The following is a 17395-nucleotide window of genomic DNA, read 5'->3' on the forward strand; positions in this document are numbered from 1 at the left end:
CACCAGCTGTGCCCTATGCCGGGAATGCTCTTCCCCCAGAAATTAATACCCTCCACTCCTTCAAATCTTACATCAGATTTTCCCTTCCTAATGCACACTGCACCCCCCCCCCAGCCCTTCCTCTCTCCTTACCCTGCCGTTTTTCCATAGTACCATTCGTTTTTCAGCCCACAATTTACGCATTGATTATGTTTGCTGTCTGACTTCTCCCACTAGAACGTAAACTTCCGGGGGCAGGAACAGCTTTATCTACTGACCTGTCCCCAGTGCCCGTGTAGAGCCTGGTGTGTGCTGAGCTTTCAGGGAGTCTTGGTTGGGTCAATGGTTGCAGGAGTGATGGTCCTCGGTTACAGACTGTGACTGCTCCCAGGTACCCAGCATCCCCTTCATGTTGGAAACTACAAATGCCCACGTCAGCATCCAGGCTTCTGGAAGAGGGGCTGGAAATGCTAGGCAGGGAGTCTGGCTCCTGCCAAGCCAGCTGAGAGGGTTCTCATTTCAGCCAAGAGCTATAGCAGAAACCTAGTCCTCTAGGCTGCAGATGCGGGTGTGGTAGGGGCTCTGGGACAGGAGACAACAAGCCGCCAGCTTATGATGGGGACAGCAAGACTCACTGTCACTCGAAACCCCTCCACTGCTTGGGGAAGGTGACTCAAAACTTTCAGCCCTAGGCAGGATCGGCCCTAGCACTCGGCAGGGTTGTTCCAGGCTAAAGCATTTAGGGCTAGCTGGGAAATGATCAGGACCAGTACCTGTTGCATAATTTGCAGGGCCGAGTCCAAAATGAAGATGTGGGGCCTCTTGTTTAAAATGTATTAAGAATTTCAAGGCAGGTCTCGGGCAAATGAGGACACGGGGGCCGGGGGAGGAGGAGGGCACAGCTGCTGCCGACCCCTTCAGCTTCAGCCCAGAGCCCACACTTGAGGACCTCTACTGCCTCCATGCAGAGTTTGCTCCCGAACAGAACTGGGGCCAGTTCCACCAGACTCAGAGCCTCCTATTGGCCTTGGTGCGGGAACTGGGGAGCTCACAGATCCCTTTCAGGGGAAGCCTGATAAAGAGCCTGGCCCCCAAGCCTGGCCCCCCAGAGCTTAGTGATGTCCTCATCCACTTGATAGCGTTAGTGGCCCACCGCCATGCTTTCCAAGATGGACACCAATGGCGGGCTCTGAGCTTTGGAATACAGACTTGCCCCATGAGGCCACCTCCGAAGACCAAGAGCAGGGCTGCAGACCTTGTCTGTGAGTCAACCTAGAAACATGGGCACAGGACTCGCAACTCAGCATGGCATCTGAGTGGCCTGGCCATGGAACTTTAGTCCTTTTCTAATGGGTCATGGGCCTAAGGGCCCTACTTCCTAAGGTCTGAGGCCCAAGAACCTCCTGAAGACAGCCTCCTGGTAATTTTTTCTTTCAATAAAAGTTTTGGTTAGCTAAAAAGATAAACATAAAAATAATTTATAAAAAATCAAATGTATGAAGACTTTCAAGATGGCGGGAGCGGAGCATGAAACCAAGCACAGGGCCCTTCTGAGGACTGACAATGCTAATGACGTCCCACAGATCTCCCTACCAGAGAATTTCCCACAAGAAATGCAGACCACTTATGCCTGATATGTGTAGCATGTTCCTCCTTGAAGAAAGTAGCCCGAGGCTGCAGTGCACAAGGTTTCCAGAAACTGCATCTGTGCAATTAGCCAAAGGACCAGTTGTTGTGTTGCAGGATGGGGGTGGGACAAGGGGTGGCAGAATGAGGTGACATCAAAGGGGGCATCTGGGGCAGACTAGGTTGATGTCTGTGGGAAATGAGCAGCCAAGACCCTGGAGCATTCTCCATTCCAAAAGGTGGTCAGTGATTAGCAACAGGTAAGCAAAGAGACGAGCAATTAGAAGAAATAAAGCTGAGGTTGAGTCATGTGGTTGTGGCTTGTTATGCTGGGAAGCACAGGGTTCTTTCCACATGAATTAGCTGAGAGGTTGCCTTACCAGCAACATTTGAGTAGGCATCCCTGGGTACCAGATGCTGAGGGAGGTACCATCACCTTACATTCGGATGGCACTTTACAGTTTCAAAAGTGTTTTGATGTACGTAACGGTTTCAGTGGACACTCTCAATAAGCCTACTACGATAGCAGATTATTGTTATCCCCAGACGGGCGGACTGACTAATCCAGGTCCACAGAGTCAGTAAGGGCCACAGAGGGCACGAGAACTCAGCTCTGTTGCCTTTGAGTCTAACACTTTCGTCCCTTCCCTCCCTTATGCTTCTGGGAAGCCACTGGTGGTGGCCGCCATCTTTCCAGAGCTCATGGCCTGAGACAGACGGACAAATGCCACCCAGGGCATCACAAGCATATGGCAACACGCTGACTAATTGCCTCTGACATACGAATATCCTGCCGGCCCAGTAAAAGCCATAGTGAGCTGCTAGGGACGCAGAGGGTTAGCGCCCGTCTCTGGAAAATGTAGATTTTCAGAGGGATTGAGGTCTCCCTCATGCAAACATTACATGAACTGCTTTTTGGGGTCATCCGATGAGTGTGAACTACAGATTAAGTAAAGACGAATACAGGGATGCTATCCTGAGTGAGGATGCATTTTGAAATGGCCCATTAACCTCTTAGCAGAAGGATGCCTTCCTCCGAAGCGTGTTGGTGGTTTCCTGCCCTAAAAGGTGCGCAGACGGTTTGCCAAATCATGTTACGATGCACGGCTAACTGCTTTGCAAAAACTGGTACCCGCCGATGCGCAGTCAGTGGGTTTGAGTTAAATACCTCAATCATTAACGTTTTCTCGAAAAATTAACAAGCGCAATTAGCCCATGTTAATGAAATAATCTCGAGGAGGTCTTTTTTTTTTTTTTTAAACTGAAGCTCCATTTGAGTCACACAAAAAGAAAAATGCATCTAAAAATCATTTCCATTTTAGAACAGGCACATGTTAAAAACAGCTGAACTTATTTTTCCCTCTTCGAATTCTGCAAAATTCACTCCCAGGTTTACTCTCCAAGCCAAGTTTCAGAGCTGAGCAAATTTTTATGGTCTAGTTATAAACCCTAGAAAAACAAGGTTTATAGGAAATGTTGACACAACCTTAACTAAAGTGGTGCTAGCTGACACCTCTATATTTTCAATTTGGGGATTTCTACTGGGAAAATATAAACGCTAATTCAGCAAAGGAAGCCAACTATAATAAAAATGTTGTAGTCTTCCTGTTCACCCCATGAAGTTCTACTTCAAAAGATACCCGTGCCACGTGGAGGTGAGTTAGAATTAGTACGCTCAGTATGCACGGCACCTGCAAATAGCTCAGCCTCCTGGTTACTATAAACTTTGCCTGGGAATGCATGACCTCACCATGAGTCATGGCTGCCCACTGCAGTCCAGTCGGAGAGGTGGTGGAAACTTCCAGGTCTTTATGCAAAAGGCATCGACTACCGTTGCACTGCACACCTTCCCGTCTACCATCAATAGAGACAAAAGTAGGTCTTTCACAGACCAGGAGAGCAAGCCCCTAAAACAGAGAGAGGCCAAAGTGCGAAAAGTTGAGCCAAGACGCACCGTGGACGTTGATTTTGAACTCGGGGGGCTCAGACCGGGGCCAGTAGCCGTGCCAGGGGGACCCAGGTGTGAGGGCATGCCGTAACATCAGGACAAAGAGCCAACGACAGTTCTGATTTCCCCGAGCCCTCTAAACAGCCCAGATGAGAAGCACATGTGTTCCATATTTAGGCTCGGATTTTTTTTTCCCTCTGAAACAGGAGGAGATGGGAGAAGGGGTGAAGTTTGACTCAGGTCCAGAGATAAAGACTGACATACACAAATGGACCATAATAGGGGGCAAAGCGAGTTAAGCTGAAGTAAATGTTTGAAAATCCTCAGCTAGGTAGACTAAACAGTATTGGCCCAGGAGCCGAAAGACTCAGCTGTCCGTCCCGGCGCTCCCACCGGGGAAACGCGACTCCGGGCAGCCTGCGAAGCCTCCCTGGTGTCTCTGCTTTGTCATCTGTAAAATGGAGGCCAGCCTCCATTACGCAACGGTGGTGATGTGCCTGGAAGTGCTTTGTGAATGTTAAACTGCAAGATGAATGGGAGTATTATGTCACGTGGATTGCATTTCTACTTCGGAAAACTGTGTCCCGAAAATGGAAATATTTTGAATCGAGGGACAAATCCATCAGGATAAAGGGGGAAAAAAAAAAACCCTTCCTAACATATTTGTAATTGCTTTTAGTTTATCCGAGAACTGGTTTGGAGGGCCATTTACCGCTGACATCTTTGCTTTTGTGTTAAACCTAATCGTCTACTAAAAAGGCCATTTGGGTCACACCCCAATTACCATCACATATGTCTAAAGTTCACCGGCTCACAAGGGACCACTAAGTTACATATCTTCATGAACAGAAAGTATTTTGGATGATGATTTTTTTCCTCGCAGCTTTCTAAGCCTGTTGGCAGCATTTTCCCCGAGTGTTTTCAAAAGCTTTCACAAGATATCCTCATAGCACTGGCAAAAAAATATGAAGCATACTTTAAAGGCTAATGCTTAACTTCTGCAGACCCTGATTTTTTTCAGGTTGAAAAGGAAGACAGTGAGTTTCTGGATGTACCTGTCAAGACTAAATGATTGTTCATTTCCTGTGAATTGGGAATAACGTAATAACATGCAGCTGGGGAGCTAGGCTGGGTTTCTTGCTTCTTCCTCTTCCAGAAGCTGGGTCCCTTACCAGCTGGGAAATATTACCGTGTGAATGTGCTGAAAAACTGAAGGGAAATGAAAAGAACAACAACATTCTAGATGTCAGCAATCTGTTTGATGGTCTTACCTGTACCAACCCGAGAGGATTTCAATAGCAAAGGTTTGCAAAGATTAACTTAATTTAAATTAAATTAGGAAAGAAGAAGGAGGAGGAGGAGGAGAAGGAGGAGAAGGAGGAGGAGAAGGAGGAGGAGGAGGGGAAAAGAAGAAGAAGGGGAAGGAGGGGAGGAGGAAGGGGGAGGAGGAAGAGGGAGGAGGAGGAGGAGGAGAAGAAGAAGAAGAAGAAGAAGAAGAGGAGGAAGAAGAGGAGGGAGAGGAGGAAGAAAAAAAAGAAAAAGGAGAGAAAGGAGAAGAAGAAGGAGAGGAGGAAGGAGAAAAGAAGAAGAGGTGGAAGGATTTACAAAGTCACAAAAATCTTGCTCTAGAATTGAGCTGATTAGAACCCTGCCATAATTATGCATGCCAATGACTGGGTATGTTTTAGAGAAACAATTTAAAATAAGAAAGTATTTTCACCCAAGAGAAACGGATTAGTAGGAATCAAAGTATCCATGTCTTGCTAATGCAGTCATTACCTGGAACAAGAAAAAAAAAAAACACATAAATTCAATGCTGAGCTTAAAATTGGAATTCAGCAAAATGTAATCTTGGGCACTTATTTTAAATGCGTGCTTATATCTTTTAGGATGATAAATTTTGTTCCGGGTTTCATTAGCCATTGCACTATACCTTGTGATTATATCAGATATTAGATGCTGAGAGATGGAGCCAACGTTTCACTTCAGGCAGCTCCCATTCCAACTCATCATCGCGATAATTACAGACAGAGGAGGGGGGATGGGAGCCGAAGAGATGGTTGGATGAGTCAGGTCGCAGGCTTCTCCAGGGAGGTGAGGAGTGCAAGGAGAGAGAGGCCAAGGCAGAAGGAAAGTCTCTACTGGTGGAAATCTTAAAGCATCACTGCCCATTGCACCCAGACATAAGTTGGAAGAAAAGAAACGCGGGGCCTCCGGAGAATGTGAGGGGGCTCCAGTCACCCCCGATCCCATGTGCGTGTGGTTCTCAAATCTGGCTAGCCGTCAGAATGACTGGGAGAACTTTCAAAAATAGGAACAACTGGGTCCCATCCAGTCCTGGGATAAAGCTTGTGCGTGACATTGGTATGTTAAAAAAAATAATAAATAAGTATGTTTTTAAAAAACCCAAACCTACAGTTGATTCTGGATGCTGAGCCAGGGTTGAAAACCAGGGGGCAGTGAGAATTGGAAGTACCCCGAAAGGTGAGTTTGACAATACTGCACTTTATCTAAGTCTCCGTCATATTGTTTGAATCGGAAGAAAGAGCTATGTGTCTTGATGTATAGGGGACCAATGTTAGATGATGAGGATGACAATAATAAAAATTACCGAACACTCCTGGAGCTCCTTGGGGACTCATCTCCAGAATGACACAGCACTTACACATCCATTAAGCCATTTCTTTTCCCTCTATCCCTCCCTTAGTGCCTTGAGGCCAGCGGCATCTTCACCCCACCCTACAGGTAAGGAAACAAGCCACGCCCAGCTGAATCCGCCCCCCCCCATACCCCCACCCCCAGGCAGGTGGGTGGGCTGACCCCCATTTAGTGCTCCTTCCCCTGTCGCAACCCCCTCAGCCTGGCCTGACAGCTGTTCTGGGGCAGGAGGCAGCGTCCTCAGCTCTCAGAAGAGTTTATGGTCCTGTAGCAGAGAAGGGAGAATTCAGCAGTCACACCCTTAGCTCCCGAGTCCATGGCAATTTGGATCAAGAAGCTTTGGGTTTTGTTTTCATCATAAAGAGTTGGCTGTCATCCAGCACGCAGAATAGATTTTTGGCTTTCCGTGGTGCACAAGTCCTTTTCTTAAGTTAACACATTCAGTCTCTCGTGGCTGCGTTGTTGCTTCCCAGAATTCAAGAGAGAAGAGACAGTGGAGAGAGGACGACCCGGGGGACAGTGAGCCGCAGGTTGTCCCTGGCAGGCCCCGCGGAGTGAGCAGCCGGGCTGGGCTCCTGGCTGCCAACTTCTTCACATCACGAGAAGCACACGCTCCCCGGGTGAAGGATGGAGGAAGACGCTGAGAAATCCTCCCGTCATCTTTGGGCTTATTTTCCTGCCGCCCGAGTTAGCTTTCAGCAACCTTGGTCTTTGGACTGAGTTATGCTGATGGGAGGAAAGCATGATCCCAGCATCTGGTGGGTGTTCAGAGCCGGAGGTTACCCGTTCTGGGGAAGACTGTTTGGGAATGGACTTGGGGAGAGAGACATGACAAAGCGTGACGCTGGAAGCTCTGCGTTTGCTGATCCGATTTACCTAATGAACAAAACTCCTTCTCATTTTACGTTAGCATAATGAAACTGTCTAGATGAGATCGTTGTTTGAAGGCGTGTGATGCTTTGGTGGCTGCCGCTGGGGCCAACGGTGTTCAAGGGTGCCGACTCCCTGCCCTAGATAACACTCTACGCAGCAGTGACTTAGTGCACTTACGGGTTCACCCCATCGTATGAAAATATATTCATAAAAAGCATCACTCAGGATCTTATAAATTAGCAGGCTGACCGGTCATTCGACCATATGTTCTACGTGTCTGAATGTAGAAGGTTGGTGATGTTTTAGTTACGTTGAAATGACATCTGATTTCACGATCGTCTATGGAGAAACCGATTTTTGATAGTAACAAAAAGGAATTTCATATACAATTGAAGATATGGAACTTAGCTAACCTTTTTTTAAAAAAAAAGATTTTATTTATTTGAGAGAGAGAGTATGAGAGAGAGAGAGAGCACACAAGAGGAGGGAGGTGCAGAGGGAGAGGGAGAAGCAGACTCCCTGCTGAGCGGGGAGCCAGATGTAGGGCTCACCCTGGGATCATGACCTGAGCTAAAGGCAGAAGCTAAACCCTTAACCAACTGAGCCACCCAGGCGCCCCTTAGCTAACCATTTAAACCAAGTACGTAGAGCCACTTTTTGGGACAAGAATGACAAATGGGTTTCACCTGAACACTGATGGGCAGCTCGCTGAAATGGTATCTCAGAGAAAGCTGGTCTGGGCACAGCAAACAAGTATGGCAGATCGATGAGGGATGTCTGCTGTGGAAGAGGGACAAGGTCCTGGCGCCACTTGTTTGCCGTCTCTGCCGTGGGAAGAAAGGGGAAATTCTGAAATAGGTAGCCAATGCGTATTTCACTCCCCACCAAGACTGTGCAGATGCATAGAGAATTCGTCTGATGGCACGGTTTTTGCCAGAGCCAAGACTCAGTTCATAATTTCAAATAGTTCTAGATTTGAGAGCATTATTAAACTATTTAATGCATATCTGGGTGTCTAAGAGAGTAAGGATTATTCCTTTTCTCAACATGTTACACTGTTATGTGAAATTCTGGAATTCAGTCTGTCGTCATCATGGTGGTGAATGTCAGTCAGAATCTTCCAAGTATGTGAGTGGCTCACAAATAAGTCTTTTTCCCTGAATTCCCTCAGCACTCAGGTGCACGGCAGCCTGGTTATTTTCATTAATTCAGTCTTCACTGCACTCAAAGCAAATGCCGTCGTTTGGTGATTATGGCGCCCGCGGGGAAGTCGTAAAGTCCGTCCTGTTTCTAAGTTGACCCTACAGGATCAGTGAGGATGGGACTCTAGCAAAGTCATTTCTTTCCTGCTAAAGATAATATCGACAGAAAAGCAAAGTGGGGTTATCCCTCTGGAGAGACCACGAGTTTAAGATGATTCATGTTGCAAAGAAATAGCTTTCTTATTGAATAAATGGCCTTTTCATCAGATTGTTTTAAATTGCAAAATTTAATTTCAGATGGAAGAAAACATTCCTCAATTCTATTGCAAATAATGACATATTTATACACACCTCTAGCATGTTTTCTACCAAAGATTCATCATTTCAGATCATTTTCATTATGCGTTTTTTGTTGCAGATTATTCCTCTTACTTTTCAAATGTATGGACACTTTTCATTATCCATTGATTGGGTCCTTGAAGACATAGGTTGACTGCAAACGGTTTGATTGCCGGGCAGGTGACTAGTCATGAAGGAACCCTCCAAGAACTTGTTATTCGTTCCCCTACCCCTCCTCTCTCTGTTGGCTAACAAATCTATTTTCTGGGACCTCGGTCAGCACATCATAGCCCCAGATTTCCAGCTGCCAGCGAACCTAGAGAGCACCTTGCTGCTTTCTCCAAACCAATGTGAGCCCAGCCAGAAGTTTCTTTTAACTCATGCTCTTCTCCTTTTCCTCATGGGTGTTCTAGACACAGGACTTTTTTTAGGGTGTGGGGGCGAAAGTGGAGTTTGCTTTAATTATGAAAGGAGGAAGCAGGACACGATTTTTCTGAATTCTTACCTTGTCCTTTTATTTTATTTTAAAGATTTTATTTATTTATTTATTTGACAGAGATAGTGACAGCCAGCGAGAGAGAGAACACAAGCAGGGGGAGTGGGAGAGGAAGAAGCAGGCTCCTAGCGGAGGAGCCTGATGTGGGGCTCGATCCCATAACGCCGGGATCACGCCCTGAGCTGAAGGCAGATGCTTAAGGACTGCGCCACCCAGGCTCCCCTACATTGTCCTTTTAATGGGGCACATTATTTTTTCTGTTTCCGTATATCATTTGTCTTTGGGGACCTCTGGGGACTGAATGCTGAAGCCGACACTGGGTCCTTCCTGAAGATGTGAGGGAAGCAAGGTGTTCCTCCCTTGGGGTCACTGTGTCTGAGATAGTTGTGTTCACCAAAATGGAAATTTTCTCCGAAATTATGTATATACAAAGCCTCTAGGAAAAGAGATGTAGGACATGATTTGCTTTTATTCAACCCTAGCGGCTAGCACAATAGACGCCCCCCCCCCCCCCAAACAGCCTTCGTTTCCTATGTAGGTATTTTGAGCTGGGTGAACACAAAGTGCTCATTTGCCTAAATTTCAGCATTTGACAGAAACTTCTTTTAGAGTTTGTGTCTCGACTGCTGCTTGCCTGTTTCCTATCCATTCTTATTACCTTATTACCAGCCATGCACCTGGTGAAAAGGTTTCATTTGCTAGACTCCCTTGTAGGTGGGGAGGCCAGGGGGCCGCTGAGACGGAAACCTATGTTGCCGGGTGGAACTTTCTCTATCGGACTGGCCGTTGGCTACCTCCAGGGAGAAGTTTCTCCTTTCATCCCCTGTCAGCGGATTGCCGAGTCCTTAACACGGGTCTTAGCTCACGTTCTTGGGATTGTGAGGCTCGCCCTTCCAGTAAGCAGTTTGATAAAGGTCATTAGGAAATGGAGAAGGACACACTCTGGTCATGATAATGCAGCAGCATCTAAAACAAAAATGGAAAGATACCGGTGAGGATCTTACCAATTTAAAACTAATTCCAAATGCATTGCCTTGGAAAAATTTAGGTTTGATAAATCCAAGTGGGAAGGTTACCTGCATTAACAAGGATAGATTTGTTATTTTAATGAGAAAATGTTGAGTACTGGGGTGCCTGAGTGGCACAGTCAGTTAAGCGACTGACTCACGTTTCGGCTCAGGTCGTGATCTCCGGGTCGTGAGATCGAGTCCCGCATCGGTCTCCACGCTCAGCACAGAGTCTGCTTGAGACTCTCTCTCCCTCTGCCCCTCCCCCTGTGCTCTCTGTCTATTCTCAAATAAATAAATCTAAAAAAAAAGAAAAAGAAAAAATGTTAAATACTAATAGTCACCAGTGATAGTGTCAGGTGTCAAGAATAAAATCATGAGCAAGAAGATGTGGTCTAAGACCTTCTGGAGTTGACATCTAATGGGGAAGACATACAGTAAAAATAAGCAGTCAGGGTGGAGGTGACAGCCACGCAGGGTAGGCACTGGCCAACTTCAGGGGACATTTTTCACCTAGAACACAATATAAATGGTGCCCCACTGCTAGGCATGACCCGTCCAGCCATAGCGGTGGCAGCCCTCAAGGTGAGTTTTCTAAAGTGTGCTAAGTAAACAGTGATAGAAGACATACTGTGCCGTGGGAGGACATAGCACCAGCACCTGGCCTAGCCTACGGGGGGTTTCTTGCATTAAATGGCATTACACCTGCGACTTCAAGATCCGCCGGAGCTAGCCACACCAAGTGGAAGAAGAGTTGTCCAGGAAAGAACAGCGTATACAAAGGCCGGGGCAAGAGGTGGTAGGGCCAAGTTAACTAAGGAATAAATAGAAGGGGTAGTCCTTCTGGCCATCTGGAAGGCTTCTCTTTCTCGCTTCACAAATCCAGATCAGCTGCTCTCAAACTTGATGGATTGTGAAAAAGAAGGAACTCCTCACCTCCCACCTCTGTTTTCTAAAGGTCTCAGCAACATTTCCCTATATAGTACAGTTGGCTCAAACGCTCCAGGAAGATTCCCTGCCTCCAGACAGATGGGTCCCAGTGGTGGGCTCCCGTTCCTGCCACCTGTTCAACGTTATCAAATGTCAAGCATTTTGATTCAGAGAAACTAAATCAATCCAATTGTGACATTTCTCTGCTTCAAGTCTTTTAAGGCTTTGGGGATTAAAAGAGAGAGCAAAAGACATGGACGGGTTCAAGTTCAAAGTTCTTAGCATGGCTTACAAGGTACAGTCATCTCCCACAGGGCAAGACCATTGCTATCTTGTCATTTAACATCTGGCACAATAGCGGGCACGGAGTAGCATGTGGAATAGACGAACGAGTGAATGAATGGTCAGGCAACCTTGCCCAGCCCACAATGTCCCCCTTTAGTCTACTCCAAAAAGAAGTGGACTGGCTTCCAGGCAGGGCAAGCCCTCATCAAGCGAGTGCCTCAGTTTTCGCAAGAGAGAACCTCCCTCAGCCACAGCTCGCTGACCACGTTTCCACAGCTCCCTGACCACGCTCACTGTTCACGTTTCCGGTCGGCCCTGCCGTGGCCTCCTGGCGCGCTGGCTCTCTAGAAACAACCAGTCAAGGGGCATCATTTTAATTTCCCTGCAACTTGACACTTCTCGAAATTTTGGTTTATTGCCCTAAAGAGAAAATCACACAAGTGTGAAAGATGTATGCACAAGAATATTTGCTGCAGCAATGTTTATCATAGTGAAAAATTGGAGTGACCCAAATGTCCATTAATAGAGGGCTGGTCCCATAAATTAGGGAATATAACACACAGCGGAATAGGAAAGCAACCTTAAAATGGAAGAAGGAGAGTCTATTGTATTTCATCAAATCTGAGATACCATCAGTTTTCAGATGCATCGTTATTTTATGATACTAAGAAAAAAATAAATGCTGTCAATTAAAAGACACAGTGCTTTCTTGTTACCTAGAATTTTTATTTTATACTTATTAGCTCTTTTTGACACAGGCATATTTTTATATATTACTCTTATGCATGCATGAAAGAAAAATATAAGCATAATAAATTAATATGTGTCTGGGGGCCCCTGGGTGGCTCAGTCGGTTAAGCTTCTGCCTTTGGCTCAGGTCACGATCCCAGAATTCTGGAATCAAGCCCCACATTGGGCTCCGTGCTCAGTGGGGAGTCTGCTTCTCCCTCTGCCTTTGCAACTCCCCTGCCCATGCACTCTCTCTCTCTCAAATAAATAAATAAATAAAATCTTAAAAACATTAATATGTTTCTGTAACTTCTTCATATTTAGTGTCCAGCTCTTCTGAATGCTTCTTAACTCAGAGTTGTCAATGTCCATGTATTTCTCGATGCCGTTAAGAGTATCTGGATTATGACTTTCTTAAGAATGCCTGAAAGAGGGAAAGCCGTGGGCTCCTCAGCTGGCTTTGCAGTTATGTAGTATTGACCAATTTTGGACTCCTGTTTCGGGAATATCGATAAACCACTTCAGATTTACTTCCAACAAACCTCCCACGCTCCTCCTTCAATAATGTTGTTCCTGAGGGATAAAAGGAAACCCACCTCTTGCTCAAGGATTTTCTCCTAAGCCATGAGCACCCATTCTGTATGTTTTGATGTTTTTGTGAATGTGCCTGCAAGGCTGCTGTGTGACCAGGCACCCAGTGTGTTTGGTCACAGCCTCATTCCAGGAGTGCAAAATGTCTTTTTAAAAAGGCGTTTTAGGGATGCCTGGGTGGTTCAGTCGGTTAATGAAGCATCTGACTCTTGATTTCAACTCAGGTCATGATCTCAGGGTCATGGGATCAAGCCCGGGATCAAGCCCCGCATCAGGCTCAGTGCTCAGCTCGGAGAATGCTGGAGGCTCTCTTTCCTCCTCTCTCTCTGCCCCTCCCCCAGGGTGTGCACACGCTCTCTCTAAATCAATCAACCAATCAATCAATCAATCAATCAAATCTTTTTAAAAAAGGCATTTTAGAAGCAACGAAATATTTTATATGTCCAAAATACGTATGAGGAGTGACAAAATGCATAGTGAATAAATGTATGTAGTATGTCTACGAGTCTGTATGTGTATCTATTTGTGTGAACATGGAATTAACATAAGGGACGTTATATATAAACACGGGGGATGCTTATCCAAATATTATCAATAGTCTCCTCGAAGTAGTGCCATTGAAGATGGTTTTACTTTCTTCTTTGTGTTTTTCTGTATACTTAAGCACCTTTATTGACAGTATATGGCATGTTTTCAAAAATAACTTATCTGTTAAAAGGAAAGATCATATTTATGGAGAATTGCCTACCATGTATGCATTTCTACTTGAAATTTAGTTCTGTATCTTATGGAGAAGTTTCAGGAGGTCTGTAAGGCCCCTCATATCAGAGCCATTCCTTTGATTGCTCTACCACACTTAGCACAAAATCTGAACTCCTCCCCAGGACCCCACACCTCGCCCCTGCCTACAGCGCTGATGTGACCCCTTCCCACTGCTCTGCTCCCTCTCTCCACGAACCACACCCCCCCCCAGTCCTTGAACACCCAGACCCCTGGTCCCCCGTGGCTCCCTCGCATGGGCCCCTGACATGTAGCTACATGCATAACGAATGAGGGCGTGCTCACTACTGGCTCTACAACGGACTGCCCCTCATTCTTCAACACCTCACTCTGTTTTGTTTTGGTCGGAGCACTAATTGCTGTCTGAGAACCATCTCAGTCACGGGTTGGTCATCTTGTTTATAGTCTGCCTTTTACCACTAGAAAATAAGCTCCACGCAAGCAGGATCCCTGGCTGCCACAGGACCTTGAATGGTCAGTGCTTGTGGGTTAGCTGCTTTGGAAAGCAGGTACTGAGATTTTTTGGAGCAGAGAGGGGAGGGAGGAGGCAGGGAGAATCTTTAGACCCCAATGTGGGTCTGATGCCTAAAAAAGGAGAGAGGAAAGGAAGGAAAGTCAGGCTAGAAGACTCTCAGGCCACGGTACAGCTCTGAGAAAGTTTTGGCCAGGTCCACGGAAGTCCATTCAAGGACTCTTGCCTCTTGCAGGAATGAGTTGGCACCCGCTTCTCTGCTCAGCTCTCTCACTGACCAGAATGGGTGCAGCTCCAGGGATGATGGCCTGGGTGTGAACATGGTGGTGGATCCAGAAGGAGGCCCCCTCACAGCAGAAGATCCAAGCAGCTAATTCCCAGGGCTGGCGTAGCCTGGAACAATGCACAGTCTTTGCATAGATGTGTTTTAAAAAATGAACGAATGGAAAGTTTTCACAAGTAGTCCACAACTCAAAAGAAATTAGAATACTGCTCAAAAATTTTCCTCAGAATAACTTATACACTCATACCTCATAATTTTTATTCCCATAGACTTTCTTGTACTGAATTGGGTGATGGTATTTTGTCTTCAGTCCTCTTGACGGCTGCTACAAGAAACATCTTCACAAAACTCATTGCCTATTTTACTTTCAAAGGCAGTTGGGGGAGTTATCGCTGTATTACTCAGTGCCTTCTTTATGAAGACCCACGGGGGAAAAAAATTCCCCCTAGTATCAATACCAGGAAGAGTTGTGCTTTACTTGGGCAATTGGTTTGTATATTTAACTAATTAACTAATTAAGCAAATTAATTAAGTGATTAAGTAGTTGACAATGTGATCAGACTTCTCTTTTTTCGAATGTGTATCTGGAACTTGGGACTGAACTTGTAGCCCATTTTCAGCAATTGCATAGGAACTCCTATAAATATTTATGATGTTATTTTAACAAATATTGATTTTGGATCCACCTTACTCATGGGTTAATCTTATTTTTCCTACCCTAAATCTCTTGCCCCATGTTCACCACTTACTCACTTTTACTTTCTCTTCTTGTATTGCATACATTTTAATTGGGTACCTTATGTATTTTGGAATGGGGGGGGCATAAATAAATAGCTTGTCGTTTTGTTCTTTAATGCCAAGCATGACAACGCGGAGGCACGATTTAGCTCCGATCTTCAGCCTTCCATCCACCCCACACTCCTCTCCCATTCTGCCTCGATGCTCGCCATCTTCTTTTTTTTTTTAAGATTTTATTTATTTATTCGACAGAGATAGAGACAGCCAGCGAGAGAGGGAACACAAGCAGGGGGAGTGGGAGAGGAAGAAGCAGGCTCCCAGCGGAGGAGCCTGATGTGGGGCTCGATCCCATAACACCGGGATCACGCCCTAAGCTGAAGGCAGATGCTTAACCGCTGTGCCACCCGGGCACCCCCTCGCCATCTTCTTCTTCATCTTCCCCTAGAGTCTTTACCACCTTTTATTACCAAGATTCGCTTGCGAATCTTGCCTGCCTTGGAGAAGAGTATTTTGATGTAGCCTATTAATTTAGCCATTTCAAAAAAGGGAAATCACTGTTTATTATCAAGTGTCATGCTCAACCAAACCGTCTCCCTTACTCCCTCTCCTACACCCTCCACTGCTAATTGTGGGACTCTTCCACCACCCACTTTGTTCATTTCCAAATAGCTTATAATTTTTATGGGAATGAGCTCTTCGTCATTGGAGGAGGAAAATGATAAAGATAGGTGCAAGTCTACAGGTGGATTAGGCTCTAAAAGTCTTTAGTCTTGTCCTCTCAACCATCCTCATAATGGAGTTTTAGATTTTTTTTTTTTAGGGGTAAGGGGAGGGGAAAGAGGGAGAGAGAATCTTAAGTAGGTTCCATGCTCAGTGCAGAGCCTGACATGGGGCTAGATCTCACGACTCTGAGATCATGACCTGAGCTGAAATTAAGTGTCTGACGCTTAACTGCCTGAGCCACTCAGGTGCCCCTATAATGGAGTTTTAGAATATTACCTAAGATGCGTATATACAACAGAGTACCAAAAAAAAAAAAAAAAAAAGCTGGCAATTTTTTTAGTCTAGAGCTGAGAATAGAGGATCACATTATGGACAAAATATCCCCCCACTCTGATGTCCTATGCACACTAAATCACTAAGGACAACCAAATCAGAAAGAAAACCAAAAAAGCAAGAATGTCCCTACTGAAAATAGAATGAGTCCCGTTACTAAACAGCTAACTCTGTTTATTACCAGAGTAAATGCATTCGACTACTTCAATTTTAAGGGAGAATTAAAAGAATCTGATATGTGGACCATTCAAGATTCATGTGAAATCAAGAGAATGAGCAGACATCTTATTTAGAATGATTGATGGCCCCTGCTGTGATGAGCAAGTGTGAAAAACATATGGCGCCTGGATTTCTGTGTTTTGGCTGCCAGATGGCGCCTAACCCCGCCCCACCCCTGAACCTTCCCTCATCCCACCCGTGCCAATCCCTGCCGTATCCCAAACCCTCGCCTTAGTCATCCCTGGTCCCCGTACTCGAACTCCCCCCACACAATTTGGGGATGGGGACAGTGCTGTGTGAGGCTCAGGAATGAAGTACAGGTGTCTGTTTTGCATATTACTGGGCAAAATTAAAAGCTTAAATTAGGCTGATTTGTTTCCTAGGATATATGTTGACAGCATCTAAATGTCACATACCTGTCTCTCTTATTAGAAGCTCATCTTTCTGGGGCGCCTGGGTGGCGCAGCGGTTAAGCGTCTGCCTTCGGCTCAGGGCGTGATCCCGGCGTTATGGGATCGAGCCCCACATCAGGCTCCTCCACTATGAGCCTGCTTCTTCCTCTCCCACTCCCCCTGCTTGTGTTCCCTCTCTCGCTGGCTGTCTCTATCTCTGTCGAATAAATAAATAAAATCTTAAAAAAAAAAAAAAGAAGCTCATCTTTCTATCTTCATTGCCAAGACAGTTCCTAGAACGTAATAAGTATGTAATAAATGTTCGCTGTATGAATGAATGAATAAATAAATAAATGAATGTAAGAGCAACAAAAAAGTAAATGAAGTGAATCTGGCATAATCTGGGCTCTGTAAATCCAGGCTTCTTCCCCGTAGTCTTGAGTCATCTGTGTATTAAACTGCGATAGAATTTGCGGGAGAGTCACATTAACCTTCTCATTTTATTGTTTAGAAATTACACACACCATTTTCCCGTCTGAGAGAGCTGTGACATCACTGGCTTCACTCCAGTCTTCCTGCACTGCTTCTCTTTTTAAAAACAGACCCCCCCCCAGTGGAATTGGGGTCACATTTTTAATCACTTTTCATTACTCAGATTTTAATTCACCTGGTTCTACAGACCAAGTTCTCTCCAGGCTACATACTCTTTTCCTGAGAATCAAATTCTCTCTTTTTTATATATAAATGTATGTTTTTACCATGAAAGTAGTGTAACCACATTACCAAGAAATC

The 17395-nt window shown here is 45.5% G+C and overlaps 1 pseudogene; it reads left to right on the plus strand.

Annotated features, from left to right (window-relative positions):
* The first annotated feature begins 844 nt into the window (after positions 1 to 844).
* Positions 845 to 1255, plus strand: LOC148107360 (dCTP pyrophosphatase 1 pseudogene; annotated as a pseudogene).
* Positions 1256 to 17395: the final 16140 nt, after the last annotated feature.

This window comes from Ursus americanus, chromosome 31 (assembly GCF_024610735.1).
Source record: "Ursus americanus isolate L20-20 chromosome 31, mUrsAme1.1.p, whole genome shotgun sequence".
Taxonomy (NCBI): Eukaryota; Metazoa; Chordata; class Mammalia; order Carnivora; family Ursidae; genus Ursus; species Ursus americanus.